This window comes from Myxocyprinus asiaticus, chromosome 48 (genome assembly GCF_019703515.2).
Source record: "Myxocyprinus asiaticus isolate MX2 ecotype Aquarium Trade chromosome 48, UBuf_Myxa_2, whole genome shotgun sequence".
NCBI lineage: Eukaryota > Metazoa > Chordata > Actinopteri > Cypriniformes > Catostomidae > Myxocyprinus > Myxocyprinus asiaticus.
Window position 1 is genome coordinate 5,112,898 of NC_059391.1, and position 23,796 is coordinate 5,136,693.

General features: G+C 39.0%; 1 protein-coding gene across 1 annotated transcript in view; it reads right to left on the reverse strand.

Annotated features, from left to right (window-relative positions):
- LOC127437472 (uncharacterized) overlaps positions 1-23,796 on the reverse strand; it is a 75,755-nt gene that overhangs the window by 51,107 nt on the left and 852 nt on the right. The gene's annotated exons all lie outside the window — the stretch shown is intronic.

The following is a 23,796-nucleotide window of genomic DNA, read 5'->3' on the forward strand; positions in this document are numbered from 1 at the left end:
GCGATTTATCAGGATATTAATCCAGAAAGTTGTAATTAGGTGCACTCAGCAATTTATTTTATGTTGTCTTGGACTTACACTGACAACTAGAGGCCTGGATGCAGCATGATTCAAACGCAATAGTTTTCAGTTACGGATGCCATTGTAGAAATTCACCATTCACAGTCAGCCATGATTATTTTAATCCATGAGTGAAAGTGTCCAATAACAGGGCGGTTACTGAGATTAAGCAGGTAGTATTCGGCTGGTCATGTGACCTTAACATGGCAGCCCCCATGAGGGGACCCTCTCCATGTAGAATAAAACAGCTTTTATGAGGTTACTGATTTGAGTGCAGTCTTCATCTCATGTGAGTGCTCATGATTTTATGTATACAGTTTGTTTCAAATATACTATTAATTTCTTTAGGAGTAAAAGTCATTTAATGAGGAAATAATTACTTAATGCACATTACAAATTTGTACAACATAAATTGAATGAGTAGGATTGTTTTATACACTCACCGAGCACTTTATTAGGAACACCTGTACATCTACTTATTCATGCGATAATCTAATCAGCCAATCATGTGGCAGCAGTGCAGTGTATGAAATAATTCAGATATGGGTCAGGCACTTCAGTTAATGTTCATATCAACCATCAGAATGGGGAAAAAAGTGATCTCAGTGATTTGGACCATGGCATGATTGCTGGTGCCAGACGGGCTGGTTTGAGTATTTCTGTAACTGCTGATCTCCTGGGATTTTCACACACAACAGTCTCTAGAATTTACTCAGAATGGTGCCAAAAACAAATAACATCCATTGAGCGGCAGTTCTGCGGACGGAAAAATCTTACTGATGAATGAGGTCATGAGAATAGCCAGACTGGTTCAAGCTGACAAAGTCTACAGTAACTCAGATAACCGCTCTCTGTACAATTGCAGAGAGCAGAATAACATCTCAGAATGCTCAACATGTCAAACCTTGCAACAGCTTTCCGTCGTTTATCCATTTTGCTACCATTCACAAATCAGCACCAAAAGGCTTGTGCTCCAGTGTCAACCTGGTTCCCGAAGAATGCTAGTTATTTTATCATAAGTAACAGAATAAATTACTGTTCCTTAAAGCTGACGACAAATTTCTTCATCCGCTCTGTCCAATTTGACTAATTTTTTTTTTTTACTCCTGATTAATTGTGTCATCTCCGTCATAACTTTGTGACTGGCCCAAAGCAGGCTTGTTACATCAACGCTTCCTGACTTGTACATGCTCAGACCTTTAATATTACGGCTTTGTTCACACATAGCATTGAAATGGTACTTTTCAAATGGACCATTAACTCTGTGTCTTTGAGATATTTAAATAAAAAGCTGAACACTCTTACAGTTGTATCTTTGTTTAACAAATTCTGCAGTGAAAGCTGATTAACTCCTATATCTCTAAGTGCTTCTGTAAGTTGTAGTCTTTCATTGTCATAACCTTTACACTTTATTAAAACATGCTCAACTGTTTCAGGAAGATCACATCTGACACAACATCCAGATACATGTTTTCCAATCATATGTAGTGACTGGTTAAGGGCAGAATGACCAAATCTGAGACGTGATATTATACTGTCTTCCCTTCTATTCCCAAAACTTCTCCTCTCGCTCCCAACTATTCTCTGAATATTATATAGATGTCGTCCTTTATTCTCACTGTCCCATTTTCTTTGCCACATATCCTTTACAGCTCCTTTAATTAGCCCTTTTATTTCCAGTTTACTCATTGGAACATTCAACTCTATGTCTGAGTGTTTAATGCTTGTATTGCTATTTGATCCACCACTTCATTTCCTTCTACCCCTATATGAGCGGGTACCCATACAAATGAGATAACTGTTCTTGTTTGATGTATTCTGAACAAACTTTGTAAAATATCTGATAAAATGTCTTGCCTTGTTGATGATTTTCCACTCTTTAGATTTAATAATGCTGCAAAAGAGCCCAAACACTTCAGGTATTTTGATCTCTTCCACCCACTGAAGATCCAGTAATATTGCAAGCATTTCTATTGTATAGACTGATATATGATTAGATGTTCTTTTTGCTATTTTGTTCCTAAACTGCTGATGCTGAATGTCCTGTTTCAGGATCTTTAGATCCATCTGTACAGGTGCATCTCAATAAATTAGAATGTCATGGAAAAGTTCATTTATTTCAGTAATTCAACTCAAATTGTGAAACTCGTGTATTAAATAAATTCAATGCACACAGACTGAAGTAGTTTAAGTCTTTGGTTCTTTTAATTGTGATGATTTTGGCTCACATTTAACAAAACCCACCAATTCACTATCTCAAAAAATTAGAATATGGTGACATGCCAATCAGCTAATCAACTCAAAACACCTGCAAAGGTTTCCTGAGCCTTCAAAATGGTCTCTCAGTTTGGTTCACTAGGCTACACAATCATGGGGAAGACTGCTGATCTGACAGTTGTCCAGAAGACAATCATTGACACCCTTCACAAGGAGGGTAAGCCACAAACATTCATTGCCAAAGAAGCTGGCTGTTCACAGAGTGCTGTATCCAAGCATGTTAACAGAAAGTTGAGTGGAAGGAAAAAGTGTGGAAGAAAAAGATGCACAACCAACCGAGAGAACCGCAGCCTTATGAGGATTGTCAAGCAAAATCGATTCAAGAATTTGGGAGAACTTCACAAGGAATGGACTGAGGCTGGGGTCAAGGCATCAAGAGCCACCACACACAGACGTGTCAAGGAATTTGGCTACAGTTGTCTTATTCCTCTTGTTAAGCCACTCCTGAACCACAGACAACGTCAGAGGCGTCTTACCTGGGCTAAGGAGAAGAAGAACTGGACTGTTGCCCAGTGGTCCAAAGTCCTCTTTTCAGATGAGAGCAAGTTTTGTATTTCATTTGGAAACCAAGGTCCTAGAGTCTGGAGGAAGGGTGGAGAAGCTCATAGCCCAAGTTGCTTGAAGTCCAGTGTTAAGTTTCCACAGTCTGTGATGATTTGGGGTGCAATGTCATCTGCTGGTGTTGGTCCATTGTGTTTTTTGAAAACCAAAGTCACTGCACCCGTTTAGCAAGAAATTTTGGAGCACTTCATGCTTCCTTCTGCTGACCAGCTTTTTAAAGATGCTGATTTCATTTTCCAGCAGGATTTGGCACCTGCCCACACTGCCAAAAGCACCAAAAGTTGGTTAAATGACCATGGTGTTGGTGTGCTTGACTGGCCAGCAAACTCACCAGACCTGAACTCCATAGAGAATCTATGGGGTATTGTCAAGAGGAAAATGAGAAACAAGAGACCAAAAAATGCAGTTGAGCTGAAGGCCACTTTCAAAGAAACCTGGGCTTCCATACCACCTCAGCAGTGCCACAAACTGATCACCTCCATGCCACGCCAAATTGAGGCAGTAATTAAAGCAAAAGGAGCCCCTACCAAGTATTGAGTACATATACAGTAAATGAACATACTTTCCAGAAGGCCAACAATTCACTAAAAATGTTTTTTTTATTGGTCTTATGATCTATTCTAATTTTTTGAGATAGTGAATTGGTGGGTTTTTGTTAAATGTGAGCCAAAATCATCACAATTAAAAGAACCAAAGACTTAAACTACTTCAGTCTGTGTGCATTGAATTTATTTAATACACGAGTTTCACAATTTGAGTTGAATTACTTAAATAAATGAACTTTTCCACGACATTCTAATTTATTGAGATGCACCTGTATATATCTGAATTACTGATACATATTTCTGATCCAAATATTTATGTACTATTGTTTCTTTAGTTTCTTCTCTGTTTGAAAGAAGTTGAAAGTCAACTACAGGCATTGGGAATAGCCATGGGGGTGTTGCTGGCAATACTACAGTAGGGCAAACAGCACAGTTACTTATTCCAATTTACTGAGCCTCTTTATTTGCTTTCCATCCAAAGCTATTCAGATTTATATATTCATGTTCCCAGCAATTTTCTAATACTTTTTTAACTGGATGTACTTCTGAATGCCCTTTCACAGTTGCCCAATATATCAATTTCAATTTTAACCTACGAAACTCCAACGGCATCTCACCCATTTCAACCTGTAGAGCTGACACAGGTGATGTTTTAAATGCTGCACAGCATATTTTTAATGCTTGATTTTGTATTATATTTACTTTATCAAGCAGAGATGCTGAGGCTGTTCCATAAATCATACTCCCACAATCTACTGTAGACCTTATGAGTGCACAGTATATTCTTTTCAGAGACTGCCGGTCAGCACCCTAATCTATACCTGCCAAACACCTCAAAACATTAATTCCTCTCTTACTTTTATCTATTATCTTTTGGATGTGTGTTGCAAATGTTATTTTTGAATCCATCCAAATACCTACAAATCTGATTACAGACTCTTGTTTCAGTTCTTGATCATATAACTTTAATTTGATGGATGGGGTTTCCCTCTTTTTTGAAAAACACATTACTTTAGTTTTTTCCACTGATAATCGAAATCCCCAATTATTGGCCCACATTTCTACTTCTTTAATAGCATTCTGCATGCTTTCTTCTACATACGATACATTTCTACCCCTCTTCCATAAAGCACCATCGTCTGCATATAACGATTTTCCAATCCCAGGCCCAACACTGTTAAAAATATCATTTATCATAATGTTGAACAATATAGGGCTGCAAACACTACCTTGGAGGGTACCATTTTCAATTGCATATATCTTTGAGTATGATGTATTCACCCTCACTTAAATGGTTCTATCAATTAAAAATCCTTAATCCAATTATACATTTTTACATTAATATGCATATTACCCAGTTCGATTAAAAGTCCTTCCTTCCACATCATATCATATGCTTTTTCCACATCTAAAAACACTCCAATTAATACTTCTTTATTGACCTGAGCCTTTCTTATATCAGATTCTAAACTTAAAATTACATCCATTGTGCAAAACCACTCTGATGTTGACATAAAAGACCTTTTGATTCCAGGACATAAGTCAGTCTAGCCATTACCATTCTTTCCATTAATTTACAAAGGTTAGACGTTAACGCAATTGGTCTATAACTTGTCACTTGTGAATGATCTTTCCCTGGCTTTACAATTGGAATAATTATGCCATGTTTCCAAGAGGAGGGAAGCTTTCCTAACTTCCACACTCTATTAAAAAGATGTAATAAAATATTCTTTGAGTTATCTGATAGATGTCTAATCATTCCATTGCATATTTCATCTTTGCCAGAAGTTTTTCTCACCCCTATAAGTGCTTGATTTAATTCATACATGGTAAAAGCTTCATCCACTATGCTTTCATCTACACCTTTTTGCTCTAAAAATTGTTTTGATTTTCTCTCATTTTCTTTCTCTAGATAACCTCATTTCTTCTGATATATTCCTGTTACTGTGGACCTTGACAACATTTTCAGCCAACACTTCTGCTTTTTCAGAATTTGATATAACTTGTTTTCCTTCACTAATTAGAACAGGTATCTCTCTACTGGGTTGGATCCCTCCCATCTTTCTTATCATTCCCCACATCTCATTAATGTCTGTCTCTTTTCCAATTTCATCACAAAAATTCCTCCAATGATTCTTTTTTGCCATCCGAATTGTTTTCCTAACAATTGCTTGTGCTCTTTTATAATCAATAAAATCATCAAATGAAAATGATTTCCTCACTTTCTTAAGTGCTCTATTCCTTTTTATGATAACTTCATTGCACTCCTCTGTCCACCACGGTACAGCCTTCTTTCTCCTTTTCCCTCTACTTCTCCCAGTTACTTCAGTTGCTGTTTTGTAAATAACATCACTTATGCACTTACTCAATTCATCAACATCTTCTACTGAAATGTCTATTGCTAACATTCTTGACTCACTTATTTCTTGGAACATTTCCCAATCATCAGATTTAAATTTCCATCTAGGATTTTCTTCTATTTCAACTTGTTCTAGATCTATTCCAATTTTACAGCTTATGGGAAAATGGTCGCTCCCTACTGTACTCTCTTCCATAACATTCCATACACAATTCCTTGCCAAACTTTGAGATGCAAGTGTCAAATCAATTGCTGAATTATGTCCCTGTGCAACATCCACCCTTGTATGCCTTCCATCATTTAAGCATATTAATTCTTTCCATTCTAACATTTCTTCTACCGCATTTCCATTCTGATCAGTATATGTGCTTCCCCATACTGTACTGTGAGCATTAAAATCCCCACACCATATTGTTTTATGATCTCCTATTCCCCCAACTTTCTCTAAAGTTTCTCTACTTAATCTTTCTCATGGATTATAAAAATGTATTACTCTTATACTCTGTGATTAATTCCATACTTCAACCACCAGTGATTCATACTCATTATTTATCTGCACTGTTCAAAACCCTATTCCTTGTTGTACAAATGTAGCAACTCCACCACCATTACCAACACCCCTATCTCTTCGTACTGCTGTATATCCCTGTATCACAAAGTTTAAATTCGTTTTAAGCCATGTTTTCTGTATACATATAATTTGCGGTTTACTTTAAAAATTGTCAACTTGCATTCCACTGTAATATTGTAAAAAAAAACATTACAATCCACCACATGCTGTTTGAGAGTTTGTATTCTGCATCTTGATTTTCTCGTATATTTGTTCCACAGTCACTTCTTCTACCTCCAGATGCTTTTCTGCTGCCCTAATTATGATTTTAATCTTTTCTGTTCTGCTTTCTGTTTGTGCAGAGAAATGTATTACCTCAGCCATAAAGGCAATGAATGACACTTTGTGTACTAGCATCGTATTTGCATTCACTTTGCTACAACTGTGACTTTCTTTTGTTCTAGTTATAACATCTTGCGTAGGCCTATGTTCTTTTTGTTCTTTTTTGCTTCTGCATATGTCAACCCTTCCGAAAACTTGATGTTTTGAATTTTCACCACTTCTTTCCTTACATGACATCCATCATAGCCAGAGCTGTGTTCACCTCTGCAATTACAACATTTATGTTTCACATCCTGTCCACATTTTCCATATTCATGTTCTCCACTGCACCTTGCACAATGCTGCTTCCCCTTACAAATAGCTGCCACATGTTCGTACTTTTGACACTTATAGCATCTAAGTGGAGGGGAAACATATGGTCTAACAGCATAGCTTATGAACCCAAGAAATACTCTTTCTGGTAGCTTTTCTTCCTCAAACTGCACCATTATAGAAAGGTTATCCAGCCTTTCTTTTTCTTGATATATTTCAGTCGTTTGACATCTACCACTGTTGCCCCTGTTAACATTACAATATCAGACTGCCCTCCTCTGGAGCTGTTGGCTAATGGGCGGATCCTGGGGCGTGTATTTAAGGTGGGCCATGTGGTCCACTTCCTGTGTAGCCCTGGGTTTAAGCTGATTGGCTCAGAATCCAGAGTCTGTCTGGACTCACAGATCTGGAGTGGAACACAAATGTTCTGCAAGCGTATGTATTCGATTCTCTCAAACCACTTAAAATACATCATCCATCTATGTCAGAATAATTCACAACAGCTTAAAGATCCCATGAAATGACTTAAACACAATATTCTTTCCAGTGTTTACTTTTTGAAACAGGAAGTTGGGGCTTGTGATTTATAATGGATAATTGCCTTTAGTTTACACCACAGCCGTACATCATGATTTGCTATTTTCAAGTCAAAGACCGGTGGTACCTGTTCTGTTAAAGAGCTGATTACATTAATGTTTGCGGCCATTTTTGACAGGTAACAGTACAAGTGTAACTTTTTATTTTAAAGAAATGATAACATTTCTTCTTCCCTGAAGTAAAAACAATAAAATTCTGCACTTATTTGGGGATTTTATGTTTTTTAGATCTTATTTACATAAACATTTCTCGATTTCACCATTCATTTGCATAAGCAAATAAGATAATTTATGGAACTTAAAAACAGTAAATGCCAACACTTCTATAAGTTGAAACATGAAGGAAATATGAGGGACTCTGTGAGCTCGCTCGATTTCCAGCTTGTGGCCTGTTATGTCAAGCAGACTCGGGAAAAGCTGGGGGCTGATTGCAGCCATCTGGTGAAAAAAAGACTTGAAAATCTTATGACAATAATAGCCAGTAGATAGTGGCAGTGTTCTTTGAAGCCACCTATTGTGTAGTTATTCTAACTTTTATCACAAGTTATGCATTTGGATATATATTTAGACATTATCAAACCATTATTTGTCAAAGTTTAGCATTTGTGTTTTTAAAGTTTGTTGATGTTTTTGTAAAAATGTCACATTATGCCTACGGTCAAACCTGACCTGGTGTTACAAACAAAAGGCATAGAATAATCATTCTGTTACTAATCATTTATTTCAAACATCAAAACTTAACTATTTTTTTTTTTTTTTTACTATTGTTTTTAAACAAAATTTTAAAACAAAATTAATAATAATGTCAAGAAAATGAACAGTAATAAACAAATGTACAGTAATGGACTGTGAAAATTCAATTAGTGTATAAAACAGAAGACTGCTCAAGCCCCTCTGCTGTGGACAGCACGCCAAATACGTTTACCTTAATGCGCTCCAGGACTATATGAACCAGCGAACTCATGAATTAATATTTGGCCTTCTATTCATCAGAAAAGGTCATTTAACAAGCATAAACCATTTTCCACCCTCTCAGTTGAAGACACTGATGTAAACAATGATGCCTCTGCTACTACATCAGCATCCTCATCTTCCTCTCATTCTCCTGCCTCCATTTCCACGTACGTGTGACCGTCCCGCTTCATTGAATCCCTGGGCTCCACCCACTGCACCTGTGAGCAGGGTTACAGCATCTCCAGCCAGGACAACAAGCTGTTACACACCTGAGCAATAATGCATCAAAAACACATAGGTCTAATAGTGGTCAAGAGAATATTTTGGAGTATTCACTTGGAGTGGTGAAATGTGAGAGAATTTTGAGGTATTTTAGTTCAGTTGTGAGTAATAAAATGCTTGTTTGGGTTTATTTTATGCAAAATTATATTCAAGCCTCCAGGCAACTATTGAACTCAATCTTCAAACTGAGTGCGATCCATGAATGTCAAATTCAAGTTCTTTATTTTTATGCACTCAGAGAAATGGATTAAACTATACATTGAAATTCTTCACTGTAGAAGATGTGTTTTCACCCAATGAATAGGAAAAGTTAGAAAAAATAGAAATAAATAGCAAATTTAACATGTACAGCTGAAAATTAGACAAAATGGCAAATATTTAACTAAATATATGGAAATCTCTATGTTTGTTTACTGGTAGTGAGGTAGTATGGTAGTGTGAAATATATATATATATATATATATATATATATATATTTTTTTTTATTAACATTTTTTATTGATTCCATCTTCAAGACAAAAGAAACAACATAAAATACGGAATAAGTTAAATAAATTAAACCCCTCCCCCTGAACAATCCCCCCCACCCGACACAAACACGCACTAAAGTGGTCACTTACAATACAACATAAAAAAAAAACCTAAAAAAATATACTTTCAAAAAACAAGAATGCACATACACATCAAACAAAAAATTAAAAATCTCTCTCCACTGCCCCTCCCCGAGAACCCTCCAAAAAATACAAGTATCCACCCCACTTCCTATTAAATAAATCCCATTTTCCCAATCTACTAAAAATCGCCTCCTCCAATGCTCCCACCCTGCCCATCTCCCCGCACCACTCCTGAAACGAGGGTGCCCCAACCGTCTTACACCCCCTAAGAATAATTTGGCTCCCAACCATTACCCCGGCTAGGACCCAACTTTTTAAATGGCTATCCCCAAAATTAATAGCCGCTCCATCACCTAAGATGCATGGTCTGGGGCAAAATGAAAATTGAGTGCCTAATACATCACACATAAATCTCTGTACCCTCAATCAAAATTCTTGTATCTTAAAACATCCACAAAAAACATGGGTTGTGTCCCTGTCTTCTGAATTGCATCGCCAGCAGGTGGATGTGTCTTTAAGACCAAGTCTATACAATCTAGTGGGTGTCCAATATAATCGATGCAAAATCTTAAATTGCATCAGACGCACCCTTGAATCTCTAGATGCAGACTTGACATTTTTTAGGATCCTAGTCCACACTCCCTCTTCCAGTACCAAATTTAAATCTCTCTCCCATAATCTCTTGAGAGAAGTTGAAACTCCGTCCACCAGACTCTGAATTAACAGGGAGTAATACACTGATGCCTCATGACCCTTTCCAAAAGCAGTAATCACCACTTCTAGAGTATCTGCCCCTTTAGGGAGGTGTATGCTACTCCCAAAAATAGTACAGAGCAGGTGGCACAGCTGTAAATACATAAAGAACTGAGATCTGGGAATCCTGAAATGTTGGACCAAATTTTCAAACAATCTCAACACTCCACTCTCATATAGGTCACCGAGCATATTAACCTCCCTCACAATCCACTCTGACCAGCAGAAAGGGGACTTATTCATATGTAATTTTGGGTTTACCCTTATGCTCGAGGCAACATTTAAATAAATGTTCGAATTAAACACTCTGGACACTTTTGTCCATACCTCGTGCAAATGTGAAATAACGGGGTGTGACTTAACTTCTCAGATTAGTTTAACAGAAAGGCTTTGCAGTGGCAAAGTAGGGGTAAGAACTTCCTGTTCAATACCAAACCAGGGAGGGGCTCTCTCAGGCGGAAGCGACCAATGAGCCAAATGTCTGAGACCGAATGCATAATAATAAAACAAAATCTTGGGTAGGCCTAACCCACCTGTCAATTGGCCTATGTAATTTATTGAAATGTAATCTGGGATGCTTACCATTCCAGATGAAGTACTTTGCTATGCTATCAAATTGCTTAAAGTAAGAGAGGGGGACATCTACAGGGAGAGATTGTAGCAGGTAGTTGAATTTTGGAATACAATTCATTTTAATAACATTAACCTTTCCAATCATAGATAAATGTAATGAAGCCCACTTGCCCACATCGCTCGAAAACCTTTTTTATTAAGGGGGTCAAGATTAACTCTAACCAAATCACACAAATTTGCATAAAATGCCCAAATATTTAATGCCCTGTTTGGGCCACTGGGAAGCGCCCAGTTGGAAAGCCATTACTGGGCAGTACGCCGTCAGAGCCAAAGCTTCGGATTTAGACCAATTGACTCTGTATCCTGAGAAATTAGAAAAGGAATTAATAGGGGGTCACGTGACGCCATGCAAGAGTGTGAGCAACGAGCTCTGTGCACTTTGCTAAGTTTTTAATTATTTTCATGTTATAATCTGGTAAATTTTAATACATCCAGCTACACATTTGCTCTTTGATGCAAAACATGGCAAAGAAGTCAAAATCATCGGGCTCTGGAGACATTATAAGACACTTAAGTGCTCAGGACGAAAGCCCAGACAGACCTACAGACCAAGGACTCGATTTGGATGGCGTGCTGGGAGAAGGAATCCAGCGTCAGTTGTCCAACATGTGGGTGATGTTAACGAAGATTCTTGCTGACTTGGAGGATCTCGCTGTAATACGTCGATCAATTACGGCGATGGAAACAAAATTCTCTGAGTTAGCTACAAGAGTGACTGATGTTGAAAAACGAATCGACTTTCTGGAATCTTCGGAGAGGGAATTAACCGCTAATCCGCCCGTGACCAAAGTCGATTTGGAACATCTCCTTGAAAAGCTTGAAGATCTTGAGAATTGAAGCCGCAGGAATAATGTTCGAATTGTTGGAATTCCTGAGCATGAGGAGGGCAGAGATATGATGAAATTCCTTGAGGAGCTTTTCCCGAGTCTGCTTGACATAACAGGCCACAAGCTGGAAATCGAGCGAGCTCACAGAGTCCCAGCTCACAGATCTGCTGAGGGAGAAAGGCCCCGATCGATTCTGGCCAAATTTCTGAGATCATCCGATAAAGATCTTGTGTTGCGCCAGGCAAGTAGCAAAGGGAAGCTCTCTTGGAAGAACCATAATATTTTCTTGTTCCCGGACTTTGCGAGTTCGACAAGAGAGAAACGCGATCGGTTCAAGGAATGCAAGAAACTTTTACATCAGAAAAAGATCTCGTTTGCTCTGATGTTTCCGGCCAAACTGAGAATAGAAACGAAAAACGGTCGCAAAGTATTTACATGTCCAAATCAGGCAATGTCTTTTATAGAATCAATGTCTGAGTAAACCATTGGATGTTTCTCATGTAAGTGGGTCGACTCGCTGTACTTACTCTTGAGGAAGCTGGGCATCATTTTGGTTTCTTTTTTCTTTTTGCGTTGGCTCCGCCGAGCGGCCGGAGCTTGTTTTGTGAATAACACTTTTCCTTAAAGAAACTTTTGCATTGACGAAAGATTACTTTTGCATTGATGTTCCCGGCCAGTTTGAGAGTGGACGCTACGGATGACCGCAAAATATCTACATGCTCACATGAAGGATGTCTTTTATGAAGTTGACGGATTATGTATGTCATGGTATATACTTTTATGCAGCCTCCGAGTGAATTGACTCGACCATCCGGGGAACAGGTATGCCAGTTTTGTTTCTTTTTGTATTGGTTCCGCCTAGTGGCTGGAGCTGGTTCTATTGAATAACACTCCTTTGGAACAGCTGTGGATTAATCTGTTCGTTCTTCGTGCTTATTCCTCCTGCTGGCTGTAGTTTGTTTTGTTGAGGTTTTTTTTTTTACGGGACATTGGAATGATTACGTCATCCGCTGAGCTCATAACAGCCGGCTCACGGAACACTCGTTTGTCTGTCCAAGGAATCTGAACGGTTTTATATCAGCTGGAATTTGTTTTGTGGAAGATCACACCTTTAAAACAATTCTGTGAATGAATCTACACATTCATTGTGTTCATTCTTCCTATTTGCTGGGTTTATTTTACAAAGTATTTTCTGTTATGTAATTTTGCCTCACAAATTTGTGAGGCAAAATTGAGCAATCCGATGGCAAAGTTGTCGTGGGGACTCGTGGGCGTTCAAGGACCTTTTGAGTTTAGAGGGATTGTCGCCGGTTGTCGCTGTCGTGTGCGGGGTTAATACACACGTTTTTCTTTTTTCTGTTTGTTTTGTTTGGGGGGAAGTTCGGGGTTTGATTGTTTCACTAATGGGGAATGTGGTCTATATAAGTTTGTTTTTGACACACAATTTATTTTTTCTACTATATCAAAATGTCAAATGTTAATATGAGTGTACTATCTCTCTCCACATGGAGTGTAAATGGGTTGGAGCACCCCATAAAAAGAAGGAAGGTTATTACTTTTCTTAAACATAAGAAATATGATATAGTGTTTCTTCAAGAAACACATCTCTCCCTGTAGGAAGCTGAAAAAATTGGGAAGATATGGGGTGGACATGTTTTTTTTTAGTGCTGGCTCAAGTAAGAGCAAGGGAGTCATTATATTGGTAAATAAACATCTACAATTCAAATGTCTCAAACAGATTAAAGATAAATTAGGAAGAGTCATTATTGTTTTAGCTGAAATTCAAGGACAAAGGTTGATTTTGGCTAATATTTACGCACCTAACGCTGATGATCAGGGCTTTTTTATAGATTTTGAAGGGATGTTGCAAACTGCTGGCACCCCTCATGATATAATATTGGGAGGAGACTTTAATCTTTTGATGGACTCAGTCCTTGATCATAGTGAAGCAAAAGTGTGCAAGCCCCCTAGTGCAACATTGACGCTTCACAGGATGTGTAAAAATCTTGGTCTTACAGATATTTGGAGACTTTTGAACCCATCTGGTAGGAACTATACATTTTTTTTCATCAGTCCATAAGATTTATTCTAGAATATATATTTTTTTTATATCCAAATCCCTCATTTCATCTGATGTTGATTGCTCAATTGGAAACATTTTAGTCTCGGATCATGCCCTGGTGAGTTTAGAGGTGATGCCACATATTGAGAAAAATAAATCATATAGTTGGCGCCTTAATGTACCCCTTCTGCAAAATCCTGATTTCCAACAAATGTTAAAGACTGAAATCAATATTTATATGAACTTGGAAAAGGAATTAATAATTCTGTGGAGGCAAGGCATAGATCTAGTAGGTTCCTCCTTTCTTATCGTGGCTGCTAATGGTTCCAGGGCAAGACAGAACAATAATGGGGAAAGAGGGCAGCCCTGCCGAGTGCCCCGATCCAGAGTAAAATAATCTGAAATTAATCCATTTGTTTGTCCCGCTGCTACAGGGTGTCTATAAAGTAACTTAATCCAACCAATAAATGTACTCCCGAACCCATACATTTCCAAAATCTTAAAATTATAATCCCATTCTACCATATCAAACGCCTTTTCGGCATCAAGTGAGATGGCAGCGATTGGAGATTGATCATTCGCTACTGACCACATGATATTGATGAGACAACTGATGTTATCAGAAGAGCTGCGGCCCCGAATAAATCCCACCTGATCTATATGTATAAGTGATGTCATAACTTTACTTAACCGATTAGCCAAAATTTTTGACAATATTTTTACATCTAGTTGGATCAGGGAAATTGGATGGTAACTTTTACACTCACTTGGATCTTTGTCCTTTTTAAGAATCAGACTGATTAGGGCTTGTGTCATGGTTGGAGGAAGCTTTCCATTCTTTAATGATTCTGTATAAACTTCTAACAAAAGTGGAGCCAGTTCTGTAGCATAGGATCTAAAAAATTCTGCGGCAAAACCATGTGGCCCCGGAGCTTTGCCAGTAGGCAAGACCTTAATTACCTCGGCAAGCTCCTCCAAGGTTTTCTCAGAATTAAGAGAATTTGTTTTCTCAGTCATCAGTTTAGGGAGTTCTAATGGTTCCACAAAGTTTCTAATATCTTCATCGGTGGACGAAGACGTGGAACTATAAAGATCAAGATAGAATTCTTTAAAAGCATTATTAATATCAATGGCCGAGGTAAACATTTCACCTCCAGCAGATTTCACTGAGGAAATAGTAGAAAAAGATTCTCTCTGCTTTATATATCTAGCCAAAAGTTTCCCTGCTTTGTCCCCCAACTCAAAGTATGACTGTCTTGCCCTGCATAGCCAAAACTCCACCTTCTGTACAAAACAGTATTATATCTATATTTCAATCGGGTCAATTCTCTGAGGCCATCAGACGACATTCGACACTTCAGCTCTGCCCCAGCATGTTTAATATTACCTTCCAACTCCACGAGTTCTCGTGTTTTGGATTTTTTGATGAATGAGGCATACTGTATGATCCGACCCCTAAGAACCGCCTTAAGTGCCTCCCAAGCCATGCCCACAGAGGATACTGATGTTGGGCCTCATGTATTCAGATAGAAGACAAAGGCAGGCCCTACACAGTCATAAAAACCTAACACAGGCCCCCACATTCCAAGTCGTAAATTATACTGATAAAAATCACGCCAAAATCAAACAAAGGAAGTCCAAAACAGACTACAAATCCCATGAAGCCTTGCTCACTAAAGGATCAAACTCTCAACTCCTATTGGATGAGGCACACAACAGAATGCACCTCAAACCATGACATCATCAGGAGTTGAAATACCTCTGAAATGCTTTTGGGATTTGCTTCCAGCAACTTTGCTTGCAGTGTGTAGACGCAGTTTCATCACTGCTCTCAGGTGCAACCTCGTGGCACAAGGAAGTAATGTCCAACTTGAAACTGTGGCCATACAATCTCCATCTCGCTGGACGAGTTGAGATTACTCTGTTCAACCGAACACTCTAACGGATCCGAAGGAGACCGCCAAGCAAGTCACATCTTCATCCGTTTGCCTACAGAAGTGAAGGGATTAAAGATTTCTCTTCCATCTTCAATCAAGTCGACATTTCTGAGTTCTCCGCCAGCCCGCCGAGAATCAACAGCCGTACCGCCCGCCGACAGAGCGAGGAAACGGCCTCCCGTCATCACCCGAGCCTCAAGGAACCGGGTCAGAGTTAAAGGACGGAGGAAAACACATTCTACCTGTGTCCTCATGCAATGCAAGTAAGAGGTTTACGTCTGGGCAGAGATAGAATATTATAGTGTGCTATTCTTGTGTTTCAAGGTTTTTGCTTGCACAGTTTACGGACCGCCATGTCCGCTCATTATTAATACTCAGGGTATTAATTATCATGATTTTGTTTTGCTGTATTGTGGTCCAACCAAATTGGACTGTTGTGCAATTTCGCCATCGCGGGTGAGACAGGTAAACAGAGTTCATCCATTAAATAGTCAAAGTACGCGGGACTGTTTACGAGCCGTCCACCGTGTCTCTGAGCGATGAACTAACAGCTGCTTTCTCTCCCATGATCGCGAAATCGGCTTTAGGGCTGTCACTTCTCTCTCTCTTTCGTACTAACCACACACACACACACACGCAGGCACGCGACCCCTCACAAACATTCTGGCACACATTTTGGCTCGTAGATAGCTTAAATGCTAAAGCCCAGCTTTATCCCTAAGCTATCGTACAAGCGGATACACGCGGTAACTGGTAGACGCTAGTCGCCATTGACTGGTTTCTCTCCGCCCCCATTCGTGGTCATATTCCCTGGCCGGAAGTCTCGCGTGACATACTCTCCACGAGAGTCACGTCCGCCATTTTGTGCGCGTCCCTCCTTACACACACACACACTGTCACACACACACCTTATGTGTTATAGGATTATTTTTATCTCCATATCTAATCATATCACTGATTAGTTTGTAGTTGTAAGTCGGAAGTTTATTGACTGCATTGTATTAATTATTAATTGATATTACTGCATAAATAAACTTTGTTTATATTACAAAGAGAAATGTTTTGGTTTGTTTTGCATAGGCCTGTGTCATGCTGACGGGATGTCAGTGCTCGGATTCAAACCTTCATTCATTGTTTTTTTCCCGGAAAATCAATATTCTTCGGATGTCGATTTTCCTAAGAAAACAATCTAATATTGAGACTGTTTTACTATTTGGTTATTAGTCCCTGATTTCAGGGTGGTGCCCCGTCAATGTTAATCCTTATTAATATTCTATTGATTTTTGATAATTGATAATTATCTTTGATGATTGAATTTGAATGATCAATAACCTAGTGTTAATTTTAATTAATGTTTCATCGATGTTAACAATTTATGATTATCTTTGATAATTGTTGATTTAAAGGATTTAAAAAAGCTAACATTGATTCTCATCAATGTTCTATTGATTTTAATAATTAATAATTACCTTTGATAATTATTAATTATTGCTAATAACCAAATTTGCTACTAAACGTAGCACACTACATTTACTGGAGCCCTGTGTGAGGCTTTAATGAGTTAGATTCAATTGATTAATTTAAATATTAATTAATAAATACAGAAATAATTATTTCTGATAGTAACACTGATCTAAACAACCAGTAAAGCCCTACACTGAGGACCAGTTGGTCTCCGTATAAACATTGATTTCAGCCTTTAACATTTGTTGGAATTTGCAGCACCTCTAAACTTACCAGGGCATGATCTGAGACTAAGATGTTTCCAATTGAGCAATCAACAACAGATGAAATGAGGGAGTTGGATATCAAGAAAAAAATCTATTCTAGAATAAATCGTATGGACTGATGAAAAAAATGTATAGTCCCTCCCAGATGGGTTTAAAAGTCTCCAAATATCTGTAAGACCAAGATTTTTACACATACTATGGGGCATCAATGATGCTCTAGGATGCTTACACACTTTAGCTTCACTATGATCAAGGACTAAGTCCATCAAAAGATTAAAGTCTCCTCCCAATATTATATCATGAGGGGTGCCAGCGGCTTGTAGCATCCCTTCAAGATCTATAAAAAAGCCCTGATCATCAGCGTTAGGTGCGTAAATATTAGCCAAAATCAACCTTTGCCCCTGAATTTCTGCTAAAATAATAATGACTCTTCCTAATTTATCTTTAATCTGTTTGAGACATTTGAATTGTAGATGTTTACTTAGTGTAATGACTCCCCTGCTCTTACTCGAGCCAGCACTATAAAAAAATACCCACCCCATATCTTCCCAGCTTTTTCAGCTTCCTGCGGGGAAAGATGCATTTCTTGAAGAAACACTATATCAAATTTCTTACGTTTAAGAAATAACCTTCCTTCTTTTTATGGGGTGCCCCCAACCCATTCACATTCCATGTGGAGAGAGACAATACACTCATATTAACATTTGACATTTTGACATATGAGAAAAAATGTATTGTGTGTCAAAAATAAAATTATAAGGACCACATTCCAACATTGGTGCAACAATCAAGCCCCCAATCATCCCCCAGAAAAAAAAAAAAAACTGAAAAAAGAAAAATGTGCACATTAACTCTGCACACGACGGCACCAACCGGTGTCCATCACTCTAAACTCAAACAGTCCATGTACGCCTACGAGAGTCCCCGCAACAACTTTGCCGTCGGATTGCTCAAGTCCGGTGTTTCTATACAAATTTTGTGAGACAGAATTACACAACAGAAAATAATCTATAAAACAAACTCCAGCTAATTGGCGGAATAAGTACATAGAACGTGTAGATTCATCCACATAACTGTCCTGAAGGTGTGTTCCTCCACAAAACAAGCTCCAGAAAATGCTGTGGTTCTTCCAAGAAAACCTTCCTTTACTCCTCACCTCGTGTAACACAAGATCTTTTTCGGATGATCTCAGAAATTTGGCCAGAATTGATCGGGGCCTGTCTCCCTCAGCGGATCTCCGAGCCAGAACTCTGAGCTCGCTCGATTTCCAGCTTATGTCCGGTTATGTCGAGCAGACTCAGGAAGAGCTCGTCTAGGAATTTCACCATATCTCGGCCTTCTTCGTCCTCAGGAATTCCAACAATGTGGATGTTGTTTCGCCGGTTACGATTCTCAAGGTCTTCCAACTTTTCCCAAATGCGCTCCAAGTCCATCTTGGTCGCTAGCGGGTTAGCAGCTAATTCCCTCTCCGATGACTACAGATAATTGATCCGTTTCTCAACATCCGCAACTCTTGGAACCAACTCAGTGAATTTAGTCTCCATGGCAGTGATCGATTGATCGATGTATTACAGCAAGATCCTCCAAGTCGGAAATGACCTTCGTCAGCATTACCGACATTTTCGACAGTTGACAATGAATCTCTTTCACCTCACTGGCCAAATTGAGTCTCTGGTCTGCGGCTTTGTCGGGGTATCAGCTTGAGCACATAAGTGTCTTTTAATGTCTCCAGAGCCCGAGGTTTTTGAATTCTTTGACACATTGTCTTCATAGAACTGTTATGGAACAGGGTATAACACAATTAGACAGAATTCTTCTTATGGCTGAAATAGCACCAGGGATCCAATATCGCTGTCGCAGATGAGCCAACACATAATTTCATCCACAGTCTCCAACTTCATAATGAATTTGACGTAGAATCAAATCTGAAATGTGAAGGTCTTTAGCCAGAATGATTGGGTGTTTTGATTCTTCAGGCATCATCGCTTTGTCGAGTCATCCCCCAATTCTGATGATCCAGAGATGAAGTGCTTGACTACTCCATCCCTTTGTAGACTAGCCAGTTCCTCAGGAAACCTCTCCCTTTGACAAAGACAGATGATTTCCATTTCAGCTCTTTCCAGTTCCTCTAAAGAAAGCAACTCCTTAGCTGCAGTAGATCTAAACTTCTGCATTTCATTGTCAATATTTTTATCTTGTTGACCTTGATCCATACCAGAACAGACAAGAACTGTCTTCAGTCATTTCCTTTCCTTGCTAAAATCCAAAAGAGTCTTTTTTAGATGAAGGATCCAAGCTACAGCCCTTTTTAGTCGAATCCATGAGGAGTAGTAGTTTATGAGGCATGATATAGAATCTGACTCTTCTTTAACATGTACAACATTTACCAGAACACTTCCTTTGATCTCTGGGTCATGATGCGATATTACATCTACACCAATTGGATCGATTGGCCACTCTTGTTGTGTTCGAACAAGATATAGAGGACCAGAAATCCACATCTGGTTCTTTAAGAATGAATCCACCTTTAATCCTCTTGATGATAGATCTGCTGGATTTCTTGAGGAATTCACATACCTCCATTGTGACACATCAGAATCCTTCAGAATTTCAGACACTCGATTTGCCACAAAGCACTTACATCTAGAGGTCTCATTTCGAATGTAATTAAGTACTGTCTGTCCAAAAAACTGATGGCTGAAAGGGCATCTTAAGTTCTTTCCTCCATAGCTTATCCATGCGACTAGCAACTGTGGCTGCTGTAAGTTCCAGGCAGGGGATGGTAATAGATCTTAATGGAGTTACTCTTGCCTTACTCACTAAAATGGAGGAATATGCAAGCTGTTGGTCATTATGAAGTAGCAGATAGGATACAATGCCATAACCCTGTTTGCTGGCATCTGAAATGTGATGCAATTGAGCAGATGTTACTTCTCCAAAACCTTCTGGCTTCAAGGATCTTCTGACTTCAAAATTTTCCAAGCCATGAAGATCCTCCAGCCAATTTGTCCAGCACTGAACATACACCGGAGGAATAATATTGTCCCATCCAATTCCTTCCCTGCACAGATTTTACAGTATCCTCTTGGCAGATAGAATTACCAGTGACAGGAACCCTAGAGGATCATAGATGGAACTAACAACAGAAAGAATTCCCCTCCTGGTAAGAGGTCTATCCTTCACTACTACTTTGAACTGAAAGACATCAGATTCTGCACACCATTGCACTCCCAAAGCTCTTTCCAATGGCAAAGCGTCATGGTCCAAGACCAGATCCTTTACCTTCTTCTCTCTGTCCTGCTCATGTATGGCACTCAATACAGCATGGCTGTTACTTATCCATTTTGTTAAATGAAATCCACCTTTGGCACACATACTAGTGAGTTTCTTGTACAATTGTACAGCATCTGAATCTGTAGGTACTGAAGCAAGACAGTCATCCACAAAAAAGTTATTGAATACAACATCCGCCATCTTAGAGTCAAACAGATCCTTATGGTCTTCTGCACATTTTCTAAGGGCAAAACTGGAATAACTTGGAGATGATGTTGCTCCAAACAGATGAACCACCATTCTATACTCCTCCAAATTGCTGTTAATGTTACCCTCTGGCCACCAAAGGAATCTCAGCAAGTCACAGTCTTTTGGATGAACCTTGACTTGATGGAACATGGATTAAATGTCGGCCATGATGGCAACAGTTTCAAGCCTAAATCGTACAAGGACACTTACAAGAGGACTAGTTAAATCTGGACCTTGCAGAAGCTTACTGTTCAATGAGGTACCCTGATACGAAGCTCCACAGTCAAATACCACTCTGATTTTTTGTTTTTTGGGATGATATACCCCATGATGAGGTATTTACCACAGACATCCATCACATCTCTCCAATTCGGTCATGGGAACCCTTTCTGCATAACCTTTAGAGATGATGTTGCCCATGAAAGTGGTATAATCTGCATGAAACGAGGAATTTCTTTTAAATCTTCTTAGAATATTCAGAGCCCACTGTTCTGCAATTCCTCTGTTCTCAGGCATGATCACTTCTCTGTTTCTGAGTGGTTGGCCAGTGTAGTAATGACCTTCAATCAGCCTTGCTGATTGTGTCACAAAGTCCATAAACTGATGGTCTTCCTCAGACATTCCTACTTGTTCTTCCAGTACACTCTCAGGAAAATAAGCCTTAAACTGCTGCTTCCATAACTCATCCAATTTCATCACTCCAATCCTATTCACAGTCACAAGAGTCTGTTCATCAGCATTTCCGTTCATGTCCTCTCCTTTAAGTGGTCCATTAACTGCCAACCCAAACATAGTTTTTACAGCATAGGGGCCATTGTCCTGGCTACGTATAATTTGTGATGGTTCCAGTGCTTCTGGCACGTTAGCTCCAATCAAAAGTTCAATACCAGCATCAATTGAGGGTAAGCAAATATGACTCAAATGAGGCCAACTATCAAGATCCTTCTGTGAGGCGATGTAAGCTTTAGTAACAGGCATATTCCTCTGCATGTACACCTCTGGTAATGCACAGTAATGTTCCTGATTTAACCCAGAAACCTCAAAATCTTTCAGTACATAGCTGATGACTGATTTATCTTGATTCATGGTTCTGAGAAGAATATTAACTTTCCTACCAGAAAGATTGAGCTTGTTCATCAGACTTTCTGTACAGAAAGAAGCAGAACTCCCAGAATCCAAGAAAGCGTAAGTCATCACTACATCACTTCCTTTTTTAGATTTTACACAATCTGGAACAACAGACAATGCACAACTGTCTTTGCCAGCCCCAGAAAGACCACTGGATTGAAGAGAGACCAAAGCACTGCCTACAGCTGTCTTGGAATTTGATTCTCTTTTGTCCAGAAAGTGTTCCTTTGCTTGAGGAAAAATATAAAGAAGACTTGGCTGTTCAAGACTGCAAATCTTGCAGACGTTTCATTTCTTGCAATCCCTGCTAATGTGTCCAGTATGCAAACAACCAAAACAAATACTTCCTTTCTTCATGAAGTTCATCTTTTCTCTGTGAGTCTTTCTGGCAAACTTGTTACAGGAATCCAATGTGTGTTCTTCATCACAGAAAAGACAGGTTTGGTTCACTGATGTTTTACTGTAGTCCTTTGCTACAGGTGTAGTAGCAACGATAGTAGCAAAACCACTTCTGGATTTTGGATGACTAATTCTGTTGTTCACATTTCTTCCTCCAGCAGATGAAACATCCTGAATATTACCAAACACAGGATCGCTAAGAATTTTCACTTGTCTCTCTATGAAGCCTACGATATCTTGAAAGTTAGCCTGATTGTTGCGTCGTTCCCTTAGATCATATGCTACGATTCTCCGTTTATCTCTGAGCTTATATGGGAGTTTTGAAAGAATGGTTTGCATGTTGGTAGCAAGATTCAGCTCATTCATGTAGTGGATGTTCTGCATAACAGTGAAGCAACTCCTAAGGAAGAGACCATAATCCTGTAGGGCCTTAACATCTTCAGACTTTACCGCTTTCCAAGAGAGAGCCATTTCCATGTAAGCTGAAGTTATTGTTACCTCATTGCCAAAGTTTTCCTTGAGTAGAGCCTTAGCCCGGAGGTATCCTTGAGAGGGAGTCATATGCTGACAACTTCTAACAAGTTCCTTAGATAGTCCTCTGGTGTATTGCTCTACAAAATGCAAACAATCTCCAGAGCGGACTGCTTTCTTTTCCACCACCTCTTCAAATGAGCGTATGAAGTCATGATAACATAAGGGATCTCCATCAAAGTATGGAACTTCTCTGGGTGGAAGACAGATGATATTGTTGAACTAATAAAGAAGAAATCTAATTTTGCTTATTGATGAGCTGAAGAATGTATCCTTGATCCAAGCCATTTTGAAAGCCTGATCCATGAGCATTTCCAATATCATGGTTAACCAATGATGGTATGCTTGGTAATGAAAACTGTAAAGGTTTTGTTTAGATCTTGTTGACTGTTGTTGTGGTACTGACTGAGATTGACAATGATTTGAAATACATTGTGTTCCCTTGGCCTGTAATGTGTAAAATGCAGGCAAAGGTTGTGACGCTGCTTGCACACTAGCTGAAGACACAAATGATTCCACATCAGAATTTAGATCTTAAGTTCTAGCTCCATTTACAGATGCATGTGATTTAAATCTCACTTCTCGATACACCTTCAATCTAGCCATTGACTCTGCTAATTCAATGTACAGCTCCATTTGTTCCCTCTTTCTCCTTAAACATTCCTCTTCTTCCTCTAATGCATGTTTCCTTGATAGCATTTTCTGAGAGGCTAATAAAGCTGCCATTTCAGCCTCAGCCTTAAGACAAGTAGAAGCGATAGAAGAGTGACTGGATCAAGATCCAAGAGAAGTTATTCTGGTAGATCCTTTGCTGCTTACATT